The sequence below is a fragment of the Salvia splendens genome, chromosome 6 (genome assembly GCF_004379255.2).
Source record: "Salvia splendens isolate huo1 chromosome 6, SspV2, whole genome shotgun sequence".
NCBI lineage: Eukaryota > Viridiplantae > Streptophyta > Magnoliopsida > Lamiales > Lamiaceae > Salvia > Salvia splendens.
Window position 1 is genome coordinate 15,120,217 of NC_056037.1, and position 11,415 is coordinate 15,131,631.

At 41.1% G+C, this 11,415-nt stretch overlaps 1 long non-coding RNA gene across 4 annotated transcripts; it reads right to left on the minus strand.

Moving 5' to 3' along the window:
• On the minus strand, positions 1–4,339 carry LOC121809376. Of its 4 annotated transcripts, XR_006052259.1 has the most exons (6): positions 3,803–4,339; positions 3,149–3,219; positions 2,451–2,895; positions 2,144–2,373; positions 1,714–1,767; positions 3–135 (listed from the first exon to the last, which is right to left on the minus strand). It is a non-coding gene; the product is annotated as an uncharacterized LOC121809376 (long non-coding RNA). The 4 variants fall into 4 exon arrangements; XR_006052260.1 differs by lacking the exon at positions 1,714–1,767 and having other exon boundaries at positions 1–135; XR_006052258.1 differs by lacking the exon at positions 3–135 and having other exon boundaries at positions 1,648–1,767.
• Positions 4,340–11,415: the final 7,076 nt, after the last annotated feature.

The window sequence follows — 11,415 nt, forward strand, 5'->3', positions numbered from 1 at the left end:
TTCCATATTACCTTCTCCTCGCAATCATTTACATCCGCCTCCATCAACCTTCATATTCTCTGGTAATCATCTCATCACTTAATTTCATCATCTTGCATTAGAGTCATCTTCTGCATCAAGCCAGTTTACCTCCATCTGAGATAACGGAATTTCAAACAAAAATGAATCACATATCCTATATTGTAATTTGTTTGTAGACCATAAGAGTTTATGGTATAAAATTGTGCTAGAAGGCCAATATTGAAAAATCACAATACACAAAGTTTATGACTATGAAATTCCCAAAAAAAATACTCACCAATTTCAAACCCAAATTTCGCATTCGCACTCCTTGTTAAATTTGAGTACACAGCCAACCTTCCTTTGTTTGATCTTTTTCATCGTTGGAATTGTGACTGAATTGTGAATGAGTATTTATAGAGATTTTTTGTTTGATATTGTAATTAAGAGTCTCTTCTTATTCCTATATTAATTAGGATTAATTTTAAAATAAAGAAAAGACTAATATGTAATTATGTAGGATAAAGTGAAGAGACCTCCAATTCAAATGATCCTTCTTATTCTTCAATTGTTTTCTATTTTTATTTTATTTTATTATAATATTTATAATGAAGTTACTAAATTATCATCTTTCTCCATATATAAACATCTCCTTTGTGGCAGTTACTACTTACTACACGAAAATGTAATACTATATCAAATAATGGCGCTCAAAATTTAATCCAATGGCACGTCAATTTGTAACTGAACATATTTATTAATGTAACAAACTATCAATGATCCACACTATTATTTACAAATTAACGTAATCTGATTGTCTATATATCAAATGTGGTGTAGTGCTCAATTCATTAACTGACATTAATTATTAGTTTAGTGTATGCTCAATTCATTAGGTAACTGTCATATTAAGAAAATACTCAAATTAGTCCAAAACTTATTAATATTTAAATTCACATCCAAAAGTTCATAAATATTCTAAACCAAGGGCAAAACTCAACTTTTATATATGTATAGATTTCGAATTTTATTGGTGTTTGTGTGATGATATAAAATACTATTGTGGGCCTGAAAATATTAAGAGAACTGTCAATCTGGTGTTTGAATCGTTAAACCCAACGCTAAAAACTTTTCGAAATTTGTTTTTTAATTGCATGATTAATTAATTATTAGTATTAAAATTTCTGTTTTATGATTAATTAATTATTAGTATTAAAATTTATGTTTTATCACATAAACATACATGCAATATTTTGATTGTTTTTTTTTAACTTTAACATTCTCCAGTCTTCATTATAAACCATTGAACCACTATTACGTGTACAAATTGTCCCTTTCATAAAACATAATGATACATAAATCGGAACTAGTACTAATATTTATTTTATTATCTAGAAAGATTTCATTATTTCGTAATCTAATTTATACCAACCACTCCATAGTTATTAATCCAATTTCTGGTTGATTCGGAAATGTCATTTAGACTCGAATGCGCGCCTCTTTCTATTTTTATAACTCTTTAGAGTATACACAAGCAAAATATCAAGCTAGAATTTCTTTCAAAATAGTATGTCCTTATTTAATTGCTAAGCGTTTATCTTTCATCCAATAGGTCGAAGGTTCGAATCAAGTAAATGGAAATTCAAGTAAATCAAAGAGCACTTCAAATAAACACCCGTTAGGAGTCTTGTGTAAAGGTTCATAACATCGTACCTATATCCGAATCCAACAGCTCTCAATCCCACACTAGTTTTTTCGTGTTTCTCTCTACATACATACATACAATATCACTCATTAGTGCGACGCTCTACATATCTTCACAAAACTAGATTGAATCTACTTCACATCAGAAATAAACAAAGTTTATAGTAGAAATGGATCTGAACTCTAGTGCTATCCATATATAAGCGCGTCCAGACTTATCGTCCTTTTTTACATAATCGAGCAATAGAAGCTATGGAGCTCAAGCAGAAACTAAAGCAAACTATATGGTATAATCCTAAACTAGACAGAAACCAATTAGTTCTAGTTTGGCCATCTTGAGCAGTGCTTTTCAGTAAGTATTAAGTATTTATCCCAGAAAATGAGTAAAGCTATGGCAAATGAAAGCCGACATTACAGGCTGAGCAAGTTCTCTACTTACCTTGATGATTGGATAGCCTCCAGCTTACGAAAAGGCACTTCAAACTCTCAATGCTACTGGGTCCTGCCATGAGATCTTCCTCTTCCCCACACGAGACGGCCCTTCACCAGCATTTCTACACATGGACAGCTTCAACTCGTTTTGTACTTCGTCATTTGGATGTCTCATTAAACTTCTTCTGGTCTCTTCATACTTCACCGCATCATTATCAGTCTGGAAATCCTCATCACCTGTCCGTTGAGTGTAGATTAGAATGCAGGAAAGTTATCAGAAATTTAAATAATCACTTGTGAATTGAACTTCCTACCGAGATTTCATTCAAGTCAAAGATAAGTGCTCGGCTGGGCAATGGTGGTTCTCTTCTGCTATAACTACCATCTTGCTTCAAATCAAAAGCTGTGAATACATTGCTCGAAACTGCTGTATCATTTTCAGAAATTCTTCCTTTCGTGTTCAAGTCAAAAAATGGACTCGTGACTTTCCTGGAGTCTATTCCACCATCTAACATTTTCCTATGATGCTTCCTGAGTGGATATGTACCACGTAAAGCAACTTCTTTACTAACATACTGTTTCTTCTTCGCTCTAACTTCTGCAATCGGGGGTAAAATACGAAGAGTGGATTCTTTTCTACCACGTTTCTCAGTCTGTTTAATTTGCTTATGCAGAATTGGAGACTGTTCTAGTTTTTCTTTCCGTAGAAAATTCTTAGCCTCCGTCTTAACTAACTAACTAAATCTTTTCCGCAGAAACCTGTATTATTACAACAAAAGATCATTAGGGTAACACAACAACTTTGCACTTTTAAAAAACAATTGTATCTATAGACACATTATATTGAGGAACTCGACTGTCCATCGCCAATGCACAGACGATCTTGATAATGATCCAAGACTGAAATTCATGATAACATTAGAAACTGACTGAGCATTTGCTAATAGAGATTGAAATACAATCCAAAGCTAAATCACACAATCTTCATATTCATGATTAGATTATTGCATACCGAACTTCAGCTGCTAGAACCACCTTCTTCTGTTTCCCTGCCTCTAATCTGCTACTCATGATATCAACTTCCTGTAGAACACGGTATAACGGTACATTATTTACCGCATTACAACTAAGCAATGCTGGGACTAAATAACTGATCAACAAACCGAAGCTTCAACGATTCTATACACGCCTTGTAATTGCACCATTTTTAGCTATGAATCATGAAGACACACACACATCTTGTAGTAACTTCATTAAGCATTATAAGCTAGACAACCATAATAGTGGTACTGAACAGATAACAAAAGATTAAGTGACTTTAAATGCCTAAGTTTTTGAAGGGAAACCAAATAGACATGACAAAAGAATTCATAAACAAGAATTCAAGGAAAAAGATAAAGAGAACTCCAATTAGGTTAATGATGATTAAACCAATATACATTAAAAAACACCAGCAATTTCTTGTGTATGAACTCCATAAACAACATAAATTAATTAATGTATTTAAGAAAACAGCAAATAATAAACAGAGCTACATCAATCCAAAACAAGAAAATAAATTCCAAAGGTTACACATTAAACACAAAATGATCAAACAAAACCTCAGATCTCCCAAATTCAAAACAACAGAATCAAAACCCACAAAAAAAAGGTAAAAAGGAAACACCTTTTGCAAGTGGTGATAGTCCTGCATAAGAGTCCGATACTTGAGCGTAGCCCTACCGTCTTCCAAAATCACTCCTTTTATCTTCTTTGACATTAGATAAAAAAAATCAAAGAAGGGTCGTTTTCAAAAGGTGTGATCTTGCGACGGCAGAGAGAGATGGGCGAGAGGGTTAAGTGTGAAAAACAGGAAAATGAATATATGGTGATAGATGTGAACACGGAAGAGAGAAAAGAAGGGGCATTGTATGAAGAGAAAGAAAAGATAGAATAGGAAGATATAGATGTAGAGAGAGAGAGAGAGAGAGAGAGAGAGAGAGAGAGAGAGAGTGAGTGAAGAGAGAGAGAGGGGGGGGGGGGGATGGTTCTTTTCTTTTCTATGTGGGAAAGAAAAAAACTGAGAGAAGCAAAGGGCGAAAAAGGCGACATAATTGGGGAAAATTAAAAAACATATTGTTGGAATTGGAAAGGCAGTGATGAAGATGAGGATTTCTGCAATTGTGGGGCACACAATTCTGGGTTTGGTGGTGTGTGATGTGGGTTATTGTTATTGATGGGAAAACGTAGGAAGCGAAGGATTCTCTTTCTTTGTAGAAAAAAGCCGATTCCGTCGCCTTTCCTCCACCCTCCGGCCCAATATCATGTGAGAGGGTTCAATCAGGGTACGCAGTAGCCCGTCTCCACACTCCGGCCCGACATCATGTGAGGGGGTTCAATCAGGGTACGCAGTGGCCCATCTCCCACTGGCTGCCAGAAGCCCATATCCCAAGGCCTCACATTTGTGCCTGAGAGATGGAAACAACTACACGACAGCAATGACATTCGAACCCAGGCTCATTGCAGCAAGATCTGTCTCTCCGTTTCCAACTGCGCTACGCCCCTGCAAGCAAAGGATTCTCTTTCTCAATGTAGGCTACGTTTCCTCTGTCTAGAATATGTTGGTTTCTGGGATTACAAAGATAACTACCGGGCGTAATACAACCCAAAAGAAAGGAAAGGAAGAACTGAACTTAAAAATACAACGTATAACCGAAACTACTAAACCAGTGTGATTAGCCGAGTCGAGGAGGCCTCTTCCCGCAAGACGAGATACGCCCCGGTAGTGCTCTTCGGTTTGGCGTGTCGTCCCCAAAGGTAAAACGGCTACGTCTCTATTGATGCAGCACCGCAATCAACAGAGCTCCGGCGAACTGGATGGAGGAGAGGGCAGAGCTTCGACAGAAAAAACTATGCAGGGAGAGGGAGAGAGCTTATGATGCAGAATGCTTTTTGAATTGTGTAGTGATGCATGGAATGGCTGGCCTATTTATAGGCTCAGTCCACTGCAGGGGGTCAACAGCCATGATGGCTGTCATCATGGCAATTCGTAACCGACGTCGGTTACAGACGTGTGGCAGGAGTGTGCCATCCGTGTGTGGAGCGTGTGGATTTCTCACGTGGCAACCGTGACTGTGCCTCGCTTGACGACGTGTCAAGCCACTTGGATTGCTGACTCGGCGGTGGTCCAAAAAGAATAGTTTGGGCCAAGCACCAAGCCCAAAGACCACCCAAAGACCAATTGCCAAGATCCAAGTCCAAGATCAAGATCAAGATCGAGATCGAGATCGAGATCGGGCTCGGGCCCGAGGCCCGCGGCCCGCGCCCGCGACCACGAGCACGAGCACGAGCACGAGCACGTGCACGGGCACGGGCTCGGGCTCGGGCGGGCGGGCGGCGGCGGCGGCGCGCGCGTGTGCGCGCGTGTGGGCTCTTTCACCCATCTTGGTCCACTATAATTATTAAGTAACATAAAGTCACTTAATTTATACACATTAAAGATGTGTTAATCCTCCAATGTGGGATAATTAACACTAGTTAATTATTCCCTAAGCTCCATCTCCAAGCTTTAATTAAAAGCTAATTATGCCCAACTTTAATCCACTATTTCTCACTCACCGGAAATCGGATTTGAGAAAGTGAATATACTACATTTACCTATGTAAAATGTAGATCGACGCTATGTCATTTAATTTCACAAAATTAAATGTCTCGTCACATTTATTATTTGGTCAAAATCCATTGACCGGGCATATTTAATCCATGATTTTTACAATCCCCCACATGAGTGGAAATAGCCGAATGCATATGCATGCAGACACAAGCTCAACCCTCGCGAGGTATATAAGCATAAGGATAGGTAGTTGTTGACTTTGAACCCTCCATAGTCGACACCATCGGATACACAGGCGGCTTAGTAGCGCGATGCTTTGAACTAATCCCCCCACGGCGTGCACCGAGACAATGGTGTTAACACTTAAACACCTCAACCTCATCCGTTCTCACGTTTTGTGTCCATTGCGGTCTTGGACACCACTTTGGATTCATAAGTGCGTTTTTTATGAAGCGACCACACTTCGCACTTACGTAGGTGATTCTTAGTCAAGTACCTTGCCATACTTGGTCTCTTTGAGAATTCCATCTCTTTGAGATCCTTAAGAACCATTAAAAGTCATAGACTTAGCCTTTACCACGAGGCAAGCTCTCCAACACTCTATTGCTCTCTAGGGAATAGATATAGTTGAGTGTTTCTCATGAACTCTCATAGCTTAGTTGTCCCTTTGAACCAAGTTCTTGGGATCTCCAGTCATCATGGTTGGGTTACCACTATGACAATTCTTTAGTTTGTGGATTTCAAACCCATTCCCTCTAGCAACTTATTCATTTGATCACGGTTTAACCCTTTGGTTAGCGGATCCGCTAGATTATCTATTGACTTCACATAGTCAATTGTAATCACCCCTGTTGTGATCAAATGTCTCACGGTGTTATGTCGTCGACGTATATGTCGAGACTTACCGTTATAGAAACCATTGTTTGCCCTTCCAATAGCCGCTTGGCTATCGCAGTGAATCAGCACTGGTGGCACTGGCTTAGACCAACATGGAATGTCTTCAAGGAAGTTCTTAAGCCACTCGGCTTCCTCACCAGCCTTATCCAAGGCAATGAACTCCGATTCCATTGTTGATCGGGCTATACAGGTCTGTTTTGTGGATTTCCACGATACAACACCACCCCCAATAGTAAAGACATATCCACTTGTTGAAAGTGAGTCTCTATTATCGGATATCCAATTGGCATCACAGTACCCTTCAAGCACCGGGGGGTATCTCGAGAAGTGTAGCCCAAGATTTTGAGTGTGTTTTAAATATCTCAAAACCCTCACAAGAGCTCTCCAATGCTCTTTGCTTGGATTGCTCGTGTAACGACTTAACTTGTTCACGGCACAAGCAATGTCAGGTCGAGTGCAATTAGTCAAGTACATAATGCACCCGATGACCCGTGCATACTCTTCTTGTGCAACGGGCTCGCCTTTGTTTTTGCTCAAGTGAACGTCGAGTTCAATTGGAGTCTTAACCGGCGCGCCATCATAGGCTTTGAATTTATTCAATATCTTCTCAACATAATGTGATTGTGTTAAGATGATTCCATCATTCGTTCTTAGAATCTTCATTCCAAGAATTACATCGGCTAGACCCATGTCTTTCATGTCAAAGTTTCTCTTTAACATGGCCTTTGTATCGTTAATTACTTGAGTGTTGCTACCCAAGATTAACATATCATCAACGTAGAGACACACTATAACATGACCGTTATTAGTGCTCTTGATGTAGACACATTTGTCGCACTCGTTGATTTTAAACCCATTTGATAACATCACATTATCAAACTTCAAGTGCCATTGCAATGGCGCTTGTTTCAATCCATATAGGGATTTCACGAGCTTGCATACCTTTTTCTCTTGTCCAGGTACTACAAACCCTTCGGGTTGTTCCATGTAGATTTCGTCTTCTAGTTCACCATTCAGAAACGCGGTCTTTACATCCATTTGATGAATCTCGAGATTGTGCAATGCAGCAATAGCGAGAAGCACCCGGATAGATGTAATCCTTGTTACAGGTGAATAGGTATCGAAGAAGTCATGTCCTTCTTTTTGTTTAAAACCCTTTACTACTAATCGGGCTTTATACTTATCAACTGTTCCATCGGCCTTAAACTTTCTTTTAAGAACCCATTTGCATCCTAAAGGTTTAGCACCTTCGGGCAAATCAACCAACACCCATGTGTGGTTTAGCAAAATTGAATCAATTTCGCTTTGAACAGCTTCTCTCCAATGCAGCCCGTCTGGGCCAGCAAAGGCTACTTTTATCGATGTTGGTTCTTCATCCAACATGAAAGCAATGTAGTCAGGACCAAAAGTTTTTGGTGTTCTGACTCTATTACCACGTCTTAGTACTGTATCTTTTGGATCGGGCCTTGCACGCTTGCGCGATTCAAGTTCCGCATCTGTTGATTTAGAACTAGTGGCTTCTTCTTCCACTTGTTTAGAACTAGTGGCTTCTTCAATTCTTGTCTCAGAATTGGTTGATACCTTTTCCTTATCTTTGCAAGGAAAGGTATTTTCGAGAAATACAGCATTCCTCGACTCAATTGTTGTTCCTACTGTGATAGTCGATATTTCAGACTTGTGAACAACAAATCGATATGCACTACTGTTAAGTGCATATCCAATGAAGATGCAATCAACCGTCTTAGGTCCGATTGTAACTTCTTTGGGCGGAGGAACCATCACCTTTGCCAAACACCCCCACACTTTGAGGTATTTGTAGGATGGCTTCCTTCCCTTCCACAACTCATAAGGAGTAACATCTTTTCCTTTGAGAGGGATTTTATTCAAGATATAGTTTGCTGTCAAAACAGCTTCCCCCCACATGTTATGTGGTAATCCTGAACTGAGTAGCAGTGCATTCATCATCTCTTTTAGAGTTCGATTCTTGCGTTCTGCAACACCATTAGATTGTGGTGAATATGGAGCAGTTGTTTGATGAATTATACCACTTGCGTTGCATAACTCCTCAAACGGGGCTACATATTCGCCTCCTCTATCGCTTCGAATCATTTTGATTTTACAACCAAGTTGATTCTCAACTTCGTTCTTATAATTTTTGAACGCCTCTATTGCTTCATCTTTGCTTCTTAAAAGATAAATGTAGCAATATCTTGTGCAATCATCTATGAAGGTGATAAAGTACTTTTTACCACCTCTAGTTTGCAACATCTTTAAATCACATACATCCGTGTGAATTAATTCAAGGGGTTTTGTGCTTCGTTCAACCGAGTGAAACGGCAACTTAGTCATTTTTGCTTCAAGACAAATTTCACATTTATCTTGGATATCCAATTCATTAGCCTTTAGTAAATCTAAATTTACTAATCTTTTAATGGCTTTTGAATTTACATGTCCCAATCTACAATGCCACAAATTTGAAGACTCAATCAAATAAGAGGAAGTAGATGCTTTATTCTTATTGGCCAATGGCTTCGCAACACTTCGAGTTGCTACACTAAGCTTGAAAAGCCCATCGGTTACATAACCTTTTCCGATGGATTTTCCAAACTTATACAAGACAAACCTATCGGACTCAAATACAAGTTTAAACCCTTTATTAACTAGTATTGATCCTGACACTAGGTTCTTGCGGATGTCCGGGACATGCAGCACATCCTTCAAAGTGATAGTTAGGCCAGACGTCATCATGAGAATCACGTTGCCAACGCCGAGGACTTCGGACGATGCTTGATTCCCCATGTTGATCTTCCTCCCTTCAACAGCAGTGTAGGAGGCAAACTTGCTCCTGTCGGAGCAAACATGAGCAGTAGCGCCGGTGTCGATGTACCAGCCTCCCTTGTTATCAACAAGGTTAACCTCTTCAGTGACCACTGCAATGAGGTCGTTCTCATCCCAGTCCTTGAACTCCTTCTCAACGACGTGGGCTGCCGGCTTCTTCTTCTTACTGCGGCAGTCTTTGGCAAAGTGGCCCGGTTTGCCACATTTGTAGCAGTCGCCTTCAAACTTCCTTGAAGGCTGCTTTCCCTTCCCTTTGTCGTTTGGACGGTTTGGGCGAGGGCGTTTGTTGGAGGGACCGCCCCGCTCCAACAGGTTGGCTTTGGCTTCATTTGGGGTGAAGCCCTTAGCCTTTTGATCACTTTTGCGCACGTCGGCCTCAATGCGCAACTTCACGATCAAGTCTTCAAGGGTCATCTGCTTTCGCTTGTGCTTGAGATAACTCTTGAAGTCCTTCCAACTTGGAGGGAGCTTGTCAATGATCGTGCACCTTAGGAACTTATCGGGCAAGGTCATCCCTTCAGCCACTAAGGAGTGGATGATCATTTGGAGCTCTTGGACTTGCTCCATGACGGGTCGAGAGTCGACCATTTTGTAGTTCATAAACTTGGATGCTACAACTTGTTCCGTCCCTGCAGCATTATCTATGCTATACTTCTTTTCTAGGCTTTCCCACATTTGTTTAGATGTGGTTACATTGGAGTATACATTATAGAGGCTATCATCTAATGCACTTAAAATAAAGTTTTTACATAGATAATCCCCTTTTCTCCAAGCTTCATAGTCCGCCATGACTTCGAGCCTAGTCTCTTGGTCGCTTGGCGCGGGCGGCTCGTTCTCCGTGAGGAAGTTGGCGACGCCCAATGTTGTCAAGTAGAACAACATCTTCTGGTACCACCGCTTGAAGTCAGATCCTCCAAACTTTGGTGGCTTCTCGGCAGGTGGCATCATTCTTGGTGCCAAAGGTGCCGCAGTTGGTCCTTGGAAGGAACCAATTCCGTTGCCCCCGAAGGAGCCAACAACTTGGTTGGGCATAGAGCCCCCACCATTCATGTTGGGCATAGAGCCCGCCATGGTCGTACCAGCCCCGAAGGGACTAGCACCCGCATGAGACCCGAAGGCCCCAGCATTCGTGTTGATCCCGAAAGATCCAACACTAGTATTGAGCCCGAAGGCACCAACACTCGATCCATTAAAGGATCCGAAGGAACCACTAAAAGTGGAACCAACCGAACCACCAAAGGTGGAACCAGTGGACGCCCCGAATGGGTTGTCCCAAACCCAAGGGACGGTGGATGAAGCGGCTGGGAAGCCAGAAGTTGGCATCATCGAGGGAATCGATGAAGTGTTGACCGGTCCAGTGGTCGCCATGGTGGAGGGAATGGCGGCGGCGGTGGTGGCAGCGGCGGTGTTGGAGTCGGTAGACATCTCCAGCAAAGGTGTTTAATATTTCGAAAGTTTTAGTTCAGTTTAGAAGTCCAAATTCCTTCAAAGGCAAGTTATCTCGTCTTGCGATTGTTGGTTTCTGGGATTACAAAGATAACTACCGGGCGTAATACAACCCAAAAGAAAGGAAAGGAAGAACTGAACTTAAAAATACAACGTATAACCGAAACTACTAAACCAGTGTGATTAGCCGAGTCGAGGAGGCCTCTTCCCGCAAGACGAGATACGCCCCGGTAGTGCTCTTCGGTTTGGCGTGTCGTCCCCAAAGGTAAAACGGCTACGTCTCTATTGATGCAGCACCGCAATCAACAGAGCTCCGGCGAACTGGATGGAGGAGAGGGCAGAGCTTCGACAGAAAAAACTATGCAGGGAGAGGGAGAGAGCTTATGATGCAGAATGCTTTTTGAATTGTGTAGTGATGCATGGAATGGCTGGCCTATTTATAGGCTCAGTCCACTGCAGGGGGTCAACAGCCATGATGGCTGTCATCATGGCAATTCGTAACCGAC